The following is a 17227-nucleotide window of genomic DNA, read 5'->3' as shown; positions in this document are numbered from 1 at the left end:
CGTTACACTTGGGATGAATTGGACTTGAATACATACATTGCCCTTGCTCCGTCTAATGGATAATAATGGAAAATAAGACCACAATGCAGCCCATAGGAAAATGTGACCTCACAGTAACTAACCCGAAATATAACAGGCTGTATTGACTTCAGTTTGTGGTGATGAATGGTAAGCATCGCAGACCCCTCTGAGGGCATACAGCCATACAAACCATGGATCTGATCAGGGTGCAGCATCAGAATTTTATAGCTGCGGTGCAAGAAGCAAAAAAGGGGAGTCATATGGCATCAATTTTAAAAGCAGATGGAGAGGCTTTCAAAGGCAACAGGTTCCTCAAAGGAAAGCTGCAAAATAGACTCCCCAAGTGGAAAATGTTTATTTACCATGAAGAAAAATTCCAGTGGCACTATATAATCCAGTATATGAGGAGCTTGAAAGTCTGCAGAGTAGGGGTATCATAGCACAGCACAGCCTGGGTAAGCAGCATGGTGATGGTAAATAAGCCATGAGGCAAATTATACATCTGCATAGACCCAAAGTCACTGAACCAGCAATGAAAAGAAGCCACTACGCGCTGTTCTCAATTGATGACATCTTGCTAGAATTTTCCAAAGCCTAAACCTTTACGGTCTGTAATGTGAAGAACAGCTTTTGCCACATAAGCCATAAAGAGTCCGACATGATGACAACTTTTGGACCCCCATTTGGTTGCTACAGATGACTGTGCATACTGATAGGCATAAGCCCAGCACCAGAGGGGTTCCAGTGAATGTGCGTCCAAGCTCTGGAAAGACTGCTTGGGGTGAAAATAATTGCAGATAGTATCCGTAGGGAGGTGAAAGGTTCAGTGACACAGAAACTGAATGAGACCAAGATAGAAAACTGCAATGATGCAGGGATTAGAACATAAAATTCAATACAGAAAAAATGTAACTCAAGCAGCATGAGGTGACATAAGTTGGACATTTACTAACAGCAGGGTGACTGAGCAGACCACAGAAGGATCAAAGCAGAGACATACATGCTCCAGTGGCTGTGGAAGGGGCACAGCTCTTCACAGGAATGATAAATTTCCTGTTCAAATTCTGATCACATCTGGCTGCAGCAGCAGAACCCAGACATCAGCTCACAAGGCAGGACGTTGAGTGGGACTGGGCAGGTCCCCAACAGCAAGTGTTTGACATGTTGAAGCAAATTAAAATGAAGGGCCCTGTCCTGAAGTCTGACCAGCCAGGAGAGCCACTGACACTACAGTGTGATGCACTGGAGAAAAGATTGGGTATTTTCCAGGAACAGCCAGTTGCTTATGCCAGCAAAGTCCTGTTAGAGACTGGGTTGGGTTCACTCAAATAGAAGGGGAGCTTCTGGCTGTGGTATTTGGAGTGGAGTGATTTCTTCAGTACATATATGGCTACCCATTAATACTGCAATCAGACCACAAACTCCTAGAGAGAATCATGGCAAAACCCCTTCTTAGTGCACCAAAGAGATTGCAGTGCATGTCGATGTGCCTCCATCGTGCTACCAGGTAGAGATTAGATATTGTCCAGAATGATTAATGGCATTAGCTGACACCCTGGGCAGAGCAAATACACCCAGTATCAGTGAGTTGGGGGAAGGAGATCAGGACATTGAATCCATTAATATGCTGCTCTATCTCCCAGTTTGATTTCCATCAGCTTCACTGTTGAAAATCAAAGAGGCTACAAAAAAGGACATCCAACTATATGCAGTCAACAGAGCAATACTAGCAGGGTGGCCAGAAGACAAAAGCCAAACACTGGTAGGAGCAGAGGCATATTTTCAAATTAAAGATGAGCTGAGTATGCAGGAATGGGGGCCAGAGAGCAGTTGTTCCCATCTTATAATATAAGGATGTCATGCAAAAAGCACATGCCTCACGCTTTGGCAAGGACAGCTGCCTTAGATGGCCTCCTGAGTGTGTTTACTGACAATGAATGAATACACAACTCTTTTTCTTGAGAGACACCTGCTGGTCATGTGATAACTGCCAGCACAAAGCGACTCTGTTACCATATGAGCTACCCATCCAAGCATGGGGAAAGGAGTGGGTAGATGAATTTATTGTCTGTGAAAAGCAGTTCTTGATTACAATGCATTATTATTCAAATTCTGGGAGGTTGATTCCCTGCCTAATGCAAGAAGCAAGTCAATGATTGACAAACTGAGGGTCCATTTTGCAATATATGGCATTCTGGACACTGCATTCACCAACAATGGACCCTAATTGGCCTTAGAAGAATTCAAGGAATTTGAATGCCAATGGGGGTTTGGCCACCACACTTCCTCCCCACAGAGTAATGGTAATGGCAAGGTGGAATCAGCTAACAGACTGTTACACAAAGATGTTACTTGTGGTTCAGACAGCTTGTTAGAATTTTTGACACATAGGAATACCCCATCACAGGGATGTCAAAATAGTCCAGCACAGGCACTGATGGGATGAAAGACTAAAACCCTTCTACTGATGAGGAGAGACTTGTCGCAGCCAGAAGAATGGAGACACCGTGAGAAGAGATGACCAACAATTAGAGAAAGTAGCCATTAGAATACAAAGGGTCAGTCAAGGACCTACTGGCCTTGGAAACATGCACTCCTATAAGGATCCAGCCATCAGAGAGACACCAGAAGGAGTGGATTAAAGGAGTCCTGGGGTGTGTACATTGAGTTCACCAGCATTGTGACAGGTTTCAATTGGTCCACCGAGACGCTGGGGGGGGGCGGTGGAGAACTACTGTCCCATTGGCAGGCCTTGGTCACACCTTTCTGTCACTAGGGAATTAACAGAGGGAGGAGCGCCGGCCCGGGTCAGTGGCCCGCCCCGCAGGTGGGGGGAGCACCAGCCCAGGTCAGTGGCCCACCCCGCAAGCGGGGGGGAGGGGGAGCGCCGGCCCGGGTCAGCGGCATTGTCAGGATTCTGCTACCCAAAGCATGTTGGCCAGGATAGGGGAACACAGGCCCCCCCCAACTCCACTGCGTTCAAGCCCAGGGCCCTGACAGTGTCGGGAGGAGAGGGTCCCACCACTGCGTCAGCGGGGAGCCATCCGCAACACACTGACCAGCAGACCCACCGTACTGTCCAGTTCTGCCCCTGGGCTACTTCCTACCCGGTCTCTCGAGCGGGTCCCTCCAGTCCCTCCAGCTCGGCAGGGTATTCAGTTGCAGGTAGCTCCAGCTCCAGCTCCCACTCCCGCTCCCGCTCTGCATCAGGCTCACGCTGGCCTGGGTTACCGCCTGGCTCCTCCAGTTCCTCCAGGTCACCCCAGTCCTTCCTCCAGGTCAGGTTTCTCCTGGCCCAGGGCCTCCCCTGGCTCGGCAGCAGGGTCTGGAGGGAACAGCCAGCAGCCTGGGTCTCCCTCCCTCCCTGGTGCTGCCCTGACTGGGCCAAGGGCCCGACCCTTTCTGCTTCCTGTTCCACCCCTCCCCTTCCGGGGGGTGGAGTAAGCTTGGTCTGGCCCTGTCCACTCAGGCTGACAGAGTGGCTCTTTACCCTTTGGTTCAGAGGGAAGCCACCCTGGCTCCCTACAGGCATCATACACGGTGACTATGCAAGAGGGACAATTGATCTGAAGGAACAGGAGACACTTATGAGTCAGCTGACACAACACCCAGAGAAAACCTAGAGAGATACAGAGATCACCACTGAATGAAGAGACTGAGAACCATCTGGAGGCCAATCCCACAGGGAGGGAGGAGAATCCACACAGAGATAATTTGCTAGATTCAGAGACAGGTGACGGAGAGACAGAGATGGGTCACTCCTGGTGTGGTCGCCAGTTGAGGAGACCAAACAATCTCAAGGACTCTGTAACAGGTCTGCGGTAAAGACAAGACTCCAAGGTGGCTATGTGCTAGCAAACTCTGGCTGAAGGGACATGGAGGTTCTGGGTATCAATTATTTGTTTCTAATGTGTATATTGAAACGTTTGTAAAATAGATGTAAATAGATAAAATAGATGTACAATAAAATAGATGTATTTTGATCAGTGGGACTGAAGTCAGAGGAACCAGGTTCTCTGGAGGGGTTGTTATTGACTGAACACCACAAATACAGGAATGTGGGGAGTTAGGCTGGAAGCAACTCTGTCACATGGTAAGAGCGGTGCACAGTGTTTAACAAACTTCCACTTGTTCAACTTAACCTGTATTCAGCCTCACTCTTTGCTAATGAAACACTCCCCACCATCCATGACTAAATCATATTTTGTACTGGCCTTAATGAACATGCTTTGACATGTTATATGGAGTGGTTGGAGGTACTGTCTGGAAAATGTTTCATCCCTGCATTTAAAGTCATAGATATTATATGATTGATTCTTAGCAATTATTCTATTCTAGATCATGTAAAAGTCATGCACAGATTATCTGCTCTGTGACAGCAGAATCGGGCCCTCAGATTTATTAACATGTTTATTATGATATTTATGCATATTGCTGGAATTCAAGATAATTTGGACACTTACTTGGATACCAATGTTCTATCAAGATTTAGATTAGATTAGAGACTTTACCATACAGTGGTTAAACATACACAGCTCACCTATACTGTACTGTAATCATACAGATTACAAAATCTGGGTATGGAAAGGGATTTTCCTGCTTCATGAATCGGGCATTTTCCATACGATCCATTTCTTGTGAGTACAGGGAGACAATTATTGACTGAGTTGGTCCTCTCTGGTTTTTTAAATTATTATTTCTGTGGTTTCTACACTGTATTATTACAGTGTATTAGTTTTTTTCCACCAAATGCATCCAATGAAGTGAGCTGTAGCTCACGAAAGCTTATGCTCTAATAAATTTGTTAGTCTCTAAGGTGCCACAAGTACTCCTTTTCTTTTTGTATTATTACAATATACTGATCTTTATTAATAAATAGATTAGATGAATGTTAAGTGCTTTGATAGAATTCAGATGTAAATGAGTGGACCATTAAAATTAGGTGAGCCTGAAACACTTTTTCAGATTCCATTAACTGTTAGAAATGAACCCAAGTGGTAAAATTGGTCTGTCTATGTGGGTTTGGTTCTGTAGTGTCTCTCTCTATATTCATTGCGTTAATATTTTTAAACACATAGCACATCTCAGGGCTTTACTCATAGCATCTCTACTGCATGTTGATTTTTTTCTTTGCAAATTGCATCCCCATTCCTCCCTCCCGCCCCCGCAGCCCCCATAGATTTAAACGTATTTTAGACTAGACATATGATGCATTCTGTTCTAAATCAGGACCTTCATTTATTACAGTCATTTTCTGCAGTGGCTGTAAATTAGATAATTATTCTCTCTAAGCTCTTCAAAGTAAAAAGTCAGAGAGGTTTTCACTCAGTGATGTGTACATTGTCAGTAATTCAGCAGCATGTCCAACTAATTCTATCTCTTTAGAGTTCTGAAGCAACAGAACAATTACTAAAAGACAATAGTGAACTTTTTTTCCCCAGAGAATAGCTATAAATATTCACAGACACATCACCTTTTGCTAAGATCTCACCAGCTAAGTAGGCTCTGCCGGCATCAGTAGATGGGAGATCACTTAGTCACACTTGGATGGGAGATCACTAAGTCACAGTTTCCTGCTGCGTAGGAATAAATGAAGTCCTTAGTCCAACTTCTCTAGATTTTGGGAGGAGCAGGGAAAGATTTTGAACTACTGACCCCACCCCCTCCAACTTTGGCTAGAGGTTGGATGCTAAAACCAGAAGTGGTCTATTTTTTAACATGATCTAGATATGGTCAAAGTCTCATCAGAACAGCTGTGGTCTTGTGAAACTTTGGTGCAAGTCACAGGAAATTACAAGATTAGCTAAATACTGTCATTTTGGGTTGAACTTTTGCTAGAAAGATGACAGATATCTTGTCTGGTTTTCCACTGCATTAGTTCCAAGGCATCGTTGAGCTCTTTCTGATCTGTCATCAATGTCTCTTTTATTTTATTTTCCCCACATCATTGCTTTTTTACCATGCTGCCTCTGTGGATAAAACAACCTGTTTGCCAAGCCTCCCCACCCCCCACGGCTGTTCAATATTCATATTATCATTGGTCTGTGACATGTTTTGAATGGCAGAGCTCTGTAGGACATATCAATTAACTTCCCACAGCTGATATTGGGGGAAAGTTTTGTTTAGCACTGTTCTAAAATGTTTTTTGTTGTTGAGAAATGCCCCCTTTTACATCAGTTTTAATAGACTGTATTTGTGTTTCTTGTTTTCAAAATGTGTCTGAAAACAATTTATTAAAATTTTGATTTTTTTTAAATCCCATCATGTCACTAAGCTGAAAAAGATTTAAAAATATTTGTTTCAAAAATGAAAAAAGATAAAGACATTTCATGTTTAAATAAGTAAGAGGTGCTAAAATTATTTTGATTTTTTACAAAATTAAAAAGTGACCAGCTCTAATTGTATAAGAGATTAACTGTGTAGTTGGAAGTGGCACAATTCTTAGACATGTCCCTATGCGTCAGAATTTTTAGTCTTTAAATCAAGCCTGGTTATCTTTCTAAAAGATATGTTATAGCTCAAACAGAAGTTATGGGCTTGATGCAGAAATTCTTGGGTGAGGTTCTGTGTTCTGCGGATGACCACAATGGTGTTTTCTGAATTTAAATGTCGATGAATTTTCCTTGTTAGCTCTTCTTCCTGCTGCTCCTTATCCACCTCGACTTCCAAATTCAGTTATTCTACCTTTTGAAAAGTGGTCACTAGTGTATCCTCTTCTGAGAGCAAAGTGCTTATTAATTCATAGATTCATAGTTTTCAAGACCAGAAGGGACTGTTGTGATCATCCAGTGTGAGATCCTGTATAAAACAGGCCATAGAACTCCCTCAAAATATTTCTTAGAGCAAATCTTTTAGAAATACATCCAATCTTGATTTTAAAATTGTCAGGGATGGAGAATCCACCATTACCATAGGTAAATTGTTCCTTTGGCTAATAATGCTCATTGTTAAAAAGTTAGTCCTTATTTCCAGTTTGAATTTGTCTAGCTTCAACTTCCAGTCATTGGTTCATGCTTTACCTTTCTCTGCTAGACTGAAGTCAAACACCTTAGAAAAGTCTAAGTATATTACATCAACACTATTACCTTTATTAACCAAACTTGTAATCTCATCAGAAAAAGATATCAAGTTATTTTGACAAGATCTATTTTTCATAAACCCACGTTGATTTGTATGAATTGTATTGCCCTCCTTTAATCCATGAGTAAAGGACAGCATGTGGTTGTGCTGCTTCATAAGCAAGTAGGAACCATTTTGGACTCAGTTGCTATACCGTTCCTGGTTTTCTACCCTCATACTCCTTTGGCATGCATCAGTCCTACACACTGAGCAAATCCCTTCCCCCTATGCATCACCTCGGCTGTGCAGGGTATTGTTTGATATAAATTGACATCTTGATTGATGGGTTAATTGATTAAACTAATGGAATGATGTAAAATTAATAAGACATACTTTAAATGGATTAAAAACTGGCTAACTGATAGGTCTCAGAATTTGGCTATTGCTTGCCAATTTGAATGCTTCTGTACAGTCTCTTTGGCCTGGGTGAGTTTATTACTGTTTACAGATCAAAGGAGGGTGCACTTTATTGGTATTGAGCTTGCTGTTTTTCTCAGTAAGATTCCTGACTTTTGCCTATTGATCCATTTATTTTCTTGCTGCTGTGCACGACCCTTTATTGACTGATGGGCTAATATTTTTTTTCCCTCTTCAGTAAACATGATTAAACCTTATTTAATTTGCTGCAACTGTATTCTTTCTGTGGTCTTTTCAGCCATTCCCCTAACATGGTGCAAAGCATGCTCATCTGCTATATAGTGCCCATTTTGCACTCTTTCAGATATCAGTGTCGATCTTTCAATAACAAGTAGAAATTATTGGAGATTCACTGGTACCTGGTGTCTATCAACAGGTGGATCAAAAATTGGTCGCAAGTGGCATGGAAGGAGAGAAATCTTATGAATAGTTTTTTTAAACCCTCTGCAGATCCTTTTTACATTTATGAAACTTGACTTGTTGCTATTGTTGGGAGAGGGAGGTTGGGGGGGGGTTAATAGTGCTTCAATACTGGAAGATATAATAAAGATAGGAGCTGTAGACCCTCCTACAAGAGGCATGTTGGAGTTAGTAGGAATAAAAAACTATAAGATTCTGTTGAAATGTAAGATGATTCCATAGAAATCACTTTAACAACCCATAATTAAATTTAATAGAAAATCAGTTCATTTATTAAATTACTTTTTAACCATCCTATAGAATCCAAAAACAGGAATATAACTCTCTACTGAATTCTACAATATAGCTCCCAAAGCCTCTCCATTTCTCTTCAGTTCCATCAGGAAAGGTCCCAACTCTAGCACTTTTCACATGAGTAGATTCATTGGTGTCAGTGAGACTTCTCATATGGGGCACAATTGTGCCGTCTGTCATGCACTAGCATAGGGAGCGTAAGGGGCATAAGGCATCCTCTTATTCCTCTGTGTGGGCTACTCATAATGCAGGTTGCAGTGTTGTTGGAGAGAAGACTTTGTAGGGTGGCTACATGGGTGGGCAGTAGGTGAAGCCTGGGCTCCTACTCCTAAAACAGTAGCCTGCACAGGTGAGTTGACACATAGAAGGAAGGGATTTGCTTGGGGTGTAGGACTGATCGCACTCAAGTGGAGTATGGGAGTAGAAAACCAAACACGGAATTGCAACTGAGTCACAAATGAGCCCTAGTTTGCTTGTGAAGCAGCACAACCACATGCTGTCCCTTACTCATTGCTTGCGGTAAAAACACAATGTATCCCAAGGGAAGAGCAGCAGGATCACGCCCCCATTTTCCTCCACCCAATTCATCCCTGGTCTGTGACACTCCATATTATTCTAGGCCTGCTCCTCTCTTGTGTGGAAATTTCCGCTGGTGCCAAACTTTGTGGACAAATGGGTATTAGTCGGAAGCCTCCAAATTCCTTTTTATTTGTGATGTGTAACAGGACTTGAACCCAGGTCTGCAGAGATAATACACTAATTCTCCAACACACTCCAACTGCTGCTGATACTTCTAATACATTTCCTGTGACCAGTATGCAAATTAGGAGTTCAAGTTCTTTTCCTGCTCTGTTACTTGAAACTCATCATTGTACTTGTGAGAGGTGAATTTTCTTCACAAGTTCAAAGTTCCAATCAAAATCTTTTTGCCTTGAGGGCTGCACTGCAGTTTCAATTCTCTTTTCAAAAGGAAGTTTATCACAGAACACAGACAGCACATCTGTTTTCTCTCCACTCTGACAGCTTTCTTTCTCCCTTCTCTAAGTAGTAATACAGTTTTCTTACACTTTCAACAAGACCCTAAAGCTGCTGGGCCTTGTTTCTCTCTCTGTCTCTCGTTCTCTCTCTTTTTAATCTTTGTGAGAATAGTCTTCTTTCAAGTCTTTTGTTTTCAAAGATGCAACAAAATCTAACAAGTGTATCCATCAGTCCCTCTGTTCCTGTATTCAAGGACAAGAATGGCTTGGAGTTTACGATGCTATTTTAGGCTCAGAAAATGAAGCTGGGTGCACACAGGAAAAAGAAAGGGAGAAGGAAGAGAAAAGAAGAAGGCCTGTCATTAAAAGTGTTCTCTTTTTAAAAGCCTTTCATAATCAGTGCTCCCACATTGGGTCTCACCTCTTGTCAGAGACTAAATTGTATGTCTAACCTTGTCATAATGAGTGATGGCCTGAGCTATTTACCACAACTAAATGGCATCTGAAAGGTAATCAGCATTTTTTCCTCTGTCTTTTGTGTAAATCTTTAAGATAGCAGAATCATACATTGGAAGAAGATATCCATGAAATTATGGCTGAAGTATGCTTTACAGTGCTGCTCTGCAGGAGACCTATATTCTAAGGCTACATCTACACTACATACCACTGCAGTGTATGATATGTGTAGCTACATACCCCAGTGAAAACCCTGATGTGTCCATACTGCGGTGTGTAGCTGTATGTGTCAGTGAAAGGCCCTGGCAGGGGGAGCCACTGGGGAAAAGCTTCATCAGCTCCCTGCAGCCAGAGCCTTTCACTGAGGAGGGGAAAGCCTCTGGCAGGGGAGAGCTGGCAGAGCTTTTCCCTACTGCCTTCCCACTTCCAGAATCTTTCCCTGCTGGGGGAGTCTTTTCCTGGGGAGTGGAAAGCCTTCAGAGTGGGGAGGCAGCAGGACACTGCACTGCTAAACATAGCAGTGTAGACAGGGAGGCACAACTTGGGTATAGACTGGGTATATACCCCCACACATCAGGCATGTCTTTACTCACCTAAGCCATGCCTCACTGGCTACACTGCTATTTAGACCCATGCTGGGGTGCTCTAGCCCTACACACTGCCAAAAGAAGGGCGCAATGTAGACACACCTTAAATTGTCCAATGTAATAAAAGTGCAACTCAGCCATTTACATAAAACTTCATAAAAATCAGCAAAAATGGAAGGCAAATAGACTGGTACAAACTGGATTATTTAACTTAAAAGAGATGTGACAGGGAGTCTTCAAAGCTGCTGGTAAAGTCATGGGTTGATATGACAATGAGCTGAGAAGATTTTCATGCCTAATTTTTTTTAACCTTTCCTCATAGGTCAGACTTGCTAAAGCTTTTATCATTTTTGCAGCTCTCCTCTGGACTCTCTCCAATTTGTCCACATTCTTCCTAAAGTGTGGTGCGTGGAGGCCTCACCAAGGCCAAGTAGAGCCGGACAGTTTCTTCTAGTCTTACATACAACACTCTGCGTAACGCACCCCAGAATTGTATTATTCTTTTTTGCAACTGCATTACATTATTGAATCATATTCTATTTGTGATCCAGTATAACCCTGAGATGTTTTTCAGCAGTGCTACTGCCTAGACAGTTATTCCCCAGTTTGTAGCTGTGCATTTCATTTTCCTTCCTAAGTGTAGTACTTTTCACTTGTCTTTATTGACTTTCATCTTGTTGACTTCAGACCAATTCTCAAATTTGTCAAAGTCATTTTGAATTCTAGTCCTATCCTTCAAAGTTCTAACAACTCCTCCCAGGAGCTTTTAATGATCATACTCTCCACTCCATTATTCAAGTCATTAATGAAAATATTGAATAGTAGCGGACCCCGGACAGACCCCTGTGTGTGCCCACTAGATATGTCCTCCCAATTGACAGCGAATCATTGATAATTACTCTTTGAGTATGATCTTTCAACCAGTTGTGCATCCCACCCTATAGTAATTTCATCTAGACCACAATATCCTTGGTTTGTTTATGATAATGTCACATGAGAAGTGTCAAAAGCCTCACTAAAATCAAGACAACATTCCTGAACCATGATTAACTCTTTAATGAGCAAGGGTTCTATGAACATCTTATCACTTGTTGGCCCTGAAAAAACCCCTTATTTACACAAAAATGGGCTCCTTCTGGAAAGAGGACACATTTGGCCAAGCTTGATAAGGACTTACACTCCAGTAGATGGCATTTCTGTGTTTGTCTGTCTGTCTGTGTGTAGTGTGGTAACTTGTGAATGCCACATCCAAATTCTCATATTTCAGGGAATGTTCTAGTAACAAAATCAATAAAGTCAGGAACACCTTCAGGAGCTTAAATACAGTCTGGAAATCATCAACATACAACACCAAAACCAAACTTAAGATTTATCAGAGCTGCATACTTCCAACATTATTTTAACATGCAGAAAGCTGGGGAATGAGAAAGTCTGACATATCCAAACTGTCTTTATTCCATACAACCTGCCTCAGAAAAATCCTCCATATCTTTTGGCTCAAACCAAGATCTATTGACACAGTGCAGCCAAGAGGATCTGAGCACCATCATTGCCAGGAGGCATTGGAGATAGATCGGTCATGTGCTTTGGATGGAAACTGATCCCATTGCCAGAGTAGCAATAAAATGGACACCTGAAGGCAAGCGAAAACGAGGGTGCCCAAAACCAACATGGTGAAGAGCTGTGGAAGCTGAGCTGATAAACCTGGAGCACAGCTGGGGAACCATTGAAAGACTTGCCAGAAACAGACAGGAGTGGAGGAGCTTCGTCACTGCCCTAAACACCAGAGGCGTTTATAGGAACCTGATGATGACGATGATGATGATCTAAGCATCAATGGTCAGAACAGTGTTGATTTGGGGGGAAATCAGAAAACCAAAATGGGGGGCAAATGGAGGCCCTGACAGCTCTTTAGCACAGCCACAGCCTCTTGTACCTCTGCACTGGTGTATGGATCAAATAATTGGCTGATGGCATCCATTAACACCTTACAACATAATACACCGGCTCATCTGTATTTGTCCTACCAGTGGTTTAACATGTTCACATGCTAAATGACTTTGTTCCCTGGCAGAAAGAAGAACAATGGTGAGAAGAAAGAGGAATGGGAGAGTGCACATAGACCCTGCAATGTGAGGGGAGAATGGGGGACCCTGGCATAGGGGGAAAAGGTGGGGAACATTCAGAGTCCCTCCAATGGTGGGTGGGAATGAGGGAATGGGAGTAATGAAGGTTTACTCAGAACCCCTGTCATAGAAGCAGGGGAAAGAGGGATGCTACAATGGGTGGAGGGAGGAATGGGGGAGCACACAGAACCCCTGATGGGGGAATACATTGGAGGACCCTGGTATGCAAGGGGGCATATTGGCACTCACAGATCCTGGCATAGGGGGAGAATGGGGACCATGGTATGGGCAACAGAGGGCGGGGGGGGGGGCACAGAAGACCACTGGTGGGGGAGATTGTAGGATCCTGGTATGAGGAGAATGGGGAATAGGAGTGCATACAGACCCTGCCTGGGGAAAATTGTGGACCCTGGTAGGGGGAGGAGAGAATGGGGCAATCACAATTCTTGGTGGGGGGAGATTGAGGGACCTTTCAATGGGAAAGACAGGAATAAGGGCACACACAGCCTCTGGCATGGGGGAAATGGGGGACCCTGGTATGGAGAGGAGAATGGGCACACACAACCCCTGCAGGAAGGAGAGCCTTCTATGTGGGGAATAGTGACGACCTAGGAGAAAGGGGGAATAGGAGTACACACAACCCCTAGCATGGAAGGGAGGTGAATTGAGAGATCCTGTTATGGGGTGGAAATACTTATTTATGTACTTAACTTTGAGCCTGTGGATCCATGAGCCATGGACATCAATGAGACCTCAAATGTTTAAAGGTAGGTTTGTGCTTCAGTGTTTATAGTGTATTAGGCTGAGGGAGCTGAAGCTCAGGTTTCAACCACAAGCTGTGAGAAGACATTATAATGCCCACCAGAGAAAGCTATGGTCCCAAAAGAAAATGTTACTTCGGGCTTCTTCTTTTCATGTCCTGGTCACAAACTAGATGTTTTTCCTGAACCTTGCACAAACGATGGTTCTTTCCGTCTCTGCAGCGAGGTCCTTCTTCATACAGGTCTCCCCAAAGAGTTGGCAAATGAGCAGATGATCCGTGGTCTGCACCTCACCACATTCACATATAGTGGTGTCATTAGAATAGTCCCAGTTGATCATATTAGTCTTTGATCTTCCAGTTTGCGTGCACAGGCAGTTCAGGCATCGCCACATTGACCAGTCTGTATTGGCCCCACCGGGAAGGTCCTCCTGGAGTTCCAGATCCATTTCAGTCCAACTGCATGCAGTCTTTCATTCCATAACTTCTTTTCTTGCCTTGCCAAAGGCACAACACTAGTTATAAAACCCTTTCATGATTAAAGGCATTTGATTACTCCTGTGTGACCATATAATGCATGCCTGGGATCTTCCATCTGCCACAATCTTTTCCTTTGTCTTGCTACCTTCCTCGTAATATCATGTGATGCAATGGCAGCCAGTATGTACAGGCTATCCTTTAAAAAGAAAAGGAGGACTTGTGGCACCTTAGAGACTAACACATTTATTTGAACATAAGCTTTTGGGAGCTACAGTTCACTTCATCGCATGCATTCAGTGGAAAATACAGTGGGGAGATTTTATATACACAGAGAACATGAAACAATGGGTGTTACCATACACACTGTAACAAGAATGATCAGGTAAGGTGAGTTATTGCCAGCAGGAGAGAAAAAAATTGTAGTGATAATCAAGGTGGGCCATTTCCAGCAGCGGACAAGAATGTGTGAGGAACAGTGGCAGGGGGGAATAAACATGAGGAAATAGTTTTACTTTGTGTAATGACACATCCACTCCCAGTCTTTATTCAAGCCTAATTTAATGGTGTACAGTTTGCAAATTAATTCTAATTCAGCGTCTCTCATTGGAGTCTGTTTTTGAAGTTTTTTGTTGAAGAATTGCCACTTTTAGGTCTGTAATCACGTGACCAAAGAGACTGAAGTGTTCTCCAACTGGTTTTTGAATGTTATAATTCTTGACATCTGATTTGTGTCCATTTATTCTCATGCGTAGAGACTGTCTGGTTTGGCCAATGTACATGGCAGAGGGGCATTGCTGGCACATGATGGCATATATCACATTGGGAGATGTGCTCGTTCACCTGCCATGCCAGCCACGCCACCACGCAGCACAGAGCATCAGGTCAGGCTGGACTCTGCAGCTGCACTGCCTCAGGAGCTCGCAACCCCCCCGTCCTACCCAGAGCATTGCGCCGGCAGTGCAATGAGCTGAGGCTGTGGGGGAGGGGGAACAGAAGGGGATGAGCCAGGGACTAGCCTCCCAGGCCAGGAACTCAGGGGCCGGGCAGGAGGGTCCCACAGGCCGGATGTGACCCACGGGCCATAGTTTGCCCACCTCTGGACTACATGTTCTCTACTCCCCTCTCCCCCATCTACACTGCTGATTTAGCAGCATTGTGTCTTGCCTCTTCCCCTCCACCAAAGACTTTCCTCTGCTCAGGAAAAGATTTGCTCAGCAGGGAAAGACTCAGTCTGAGCCTTTCCCCACTGTTTTCTCCCTACCAGAGCTTTTCCTTGAGCCTTTCCCTGCTGGCTCTCCTCTGCCAGAGCCTTTCACTAACATGTGGAGCTCCACACTACAGCGTGGATGCAGTCTGCTTTTCACGGCAACGTGTAACTACACATACACAACATGCCACCACCAGTGGTGTAAAGTGCAGACATAGCCTTGCAGTAGAGAGTTCCACTGGGCCAGAGGAGCAAAGATGGTAATCAGAGTCTTCATTTCAGAGCTTTAGGTGATCTTTTAGATACCCTGGACCCAAACCATGAAATGCTTTGAAGATAAGGAGAAATCTTCACCAGATTCAAATTTTTATGGGAAGTCAGTATAGAGGGCAGAGGACAAGTTTATGTGCTTGTGGTAGCCTGTGTTGCTGAGATGTGCTGCAGCATTATTTCCTCATGCCCAGGTATACTGCATCCTGTAGTCCAGCTGAGAAGTGAGAAGGGTGTGAATAACAGAGACCAGGTCATTATCTGGCAGGATGGGATGGAGGCTTCTAGCCGAAAGGAGATGGCAGAAAGTATTACTCGTGGGTACTGTCATGTGAGAGCTCAGCATCAGCAAGGAATCCAAGAGTACTCCTAGACTATCGAACACACTTATCAAATGTAAGTGTGAACCTGTAATCACTGGAGACTGCACCATGGTTGCAAACTCTTCAAAATATTTTCTTCTGCCCATTGAGCTATGCTGATTTATAGCAGCAGTGGCTCTGGCTTTGAGTCAACATGAGCCCTGCTTTTTTTTCTGGTCCAGCTTGTGGCTTGATGTCAAATCAATGTAAAACTCAGTCATTTCAGCAAGAAATTAGGTTTGGATTTTAATTGAATTTTGCCTTGAGCTTCTGCATTTGATCAAAGCTAGAGCTCCAAACTAAAATGAAGGATGGTACTGAATAAACCTGCCTTTAGACAAATAAAAATGTAAACAGAAATGGCTGCCATTTACACAGCTGCAAGAACCCTTCATTAGATGTATGGGAGACAGCTGTATCTAACAGCTGTGGCCGTAAGCCAAGGAGTTCAAAGTGAGATGCAAAGTGAAGCGGTTTTTGGATCTGGGGTTTTGGTTGGTGCCCATCTCTGGTTTCAAGTGACTTGTTTTGTGACCCCCCATAAAAGGGAAGGCAGGAAGCCTGCTACCTACAGACAAATGTCTCTCCTGAAGCACCATTAATTATTGATCCCTTTTTAGTAGGTTTCCTGCTGTTGTGTAGACATACCTTGACAGACCACAGTACCAAAAACCACAGTGTTATAAATGGTTAGACAATGTGCTTTTTTTTTCCCACCGTGAAATATTCAGACAATTATCAACACATTTTTATTTGTCAGTATTTTCCTATGAAAATGTTAGTGTTTTCATGGAAACATCGAAAACCTTTTTAACTGAAAAATGTCAATTTTCAGTTACCAAAACTAGTTTTGGTTTTTAAGTTCAGTCAGAATGGGACTTTTTCATGCAGACATTTACATTTTGACAAAATGAAATCATAGAATCATAGGACTGGAAGGGACCTCAAGAGGTCATCTAGTCCAGTCCTCTGCACTCATGACAGGACTAAGTATTATCTAGACCATTCCTGACAGGTGTTTGTCTCACCTAATAGCGATTTTCTATTCCCCCACACACACAAAAAAAACCCCCACCTTTGATAGAGAATTTTTTGAACAGTTCTACTATTGCATTCTAAGGCCCTAAAACCAAACCAAACCAAAAAGGTGGGGGAGGGGAAGGGAAGGGGGACATAATACTTACCTTCTGGGTTTGGAGCCTTTAGGACTTACATTTTCAAGCTATTATCTGCCACCATAAGAGCTAGAGAGACAAGCTTATTTTTCTCATGAAGAGAAGTTGGTCCAATAAAAGATATTACCTCACCCACCTTGTCTCTCTAATATCTTCGGACCGACATAGCTACAACTACACTGCATACCATAAGAACTCGTAGTTAATGTAAGAATATGGGAACATCAGCTTCCATTAAAAATAAGCGACTCCAGGAGTTGGAGCTTTTAGAAGAAAATACCAACTATCATGAGAGTTGGCAGCAAAGATTGCTAATTACCTGCACCAGCTATTTCTATCAGATTAAAGTTAGACCCTTTCATAGTACCAAGGAGGCCTGTGGTACCAGTAAGAATGATAGTCTTGACAAACAATTTTATTGATCTGGGCAAAAAGGGAGTCACTATTTCCTTGGCTGCCACAGGAGAGCAACATGTGATTCAGATGATCAGAGGCACGGTTACATCATTTCAGATCCGTGTCTCTATCTAGCTGGCAAGATCAATTTGTTTCTGCA

This window comes from Dermochelys coriacea, chromosome 4 (genome assembly GCF_009764565.3).
Source record: "Dermochelys coriacea isolate rDerCor1 chromosome 4, rDerCor1.pri.v4, whole genome shotgun sequence".
Classification (NCBI taxonomy): Eukaryota; Metazoa; Chordata; order Testudines; family Dermochelyidae; genus Dermochelys; species Dermochelys coriacea.
This window is presented reverse-complemented; position numbering follows the sequence as displayed.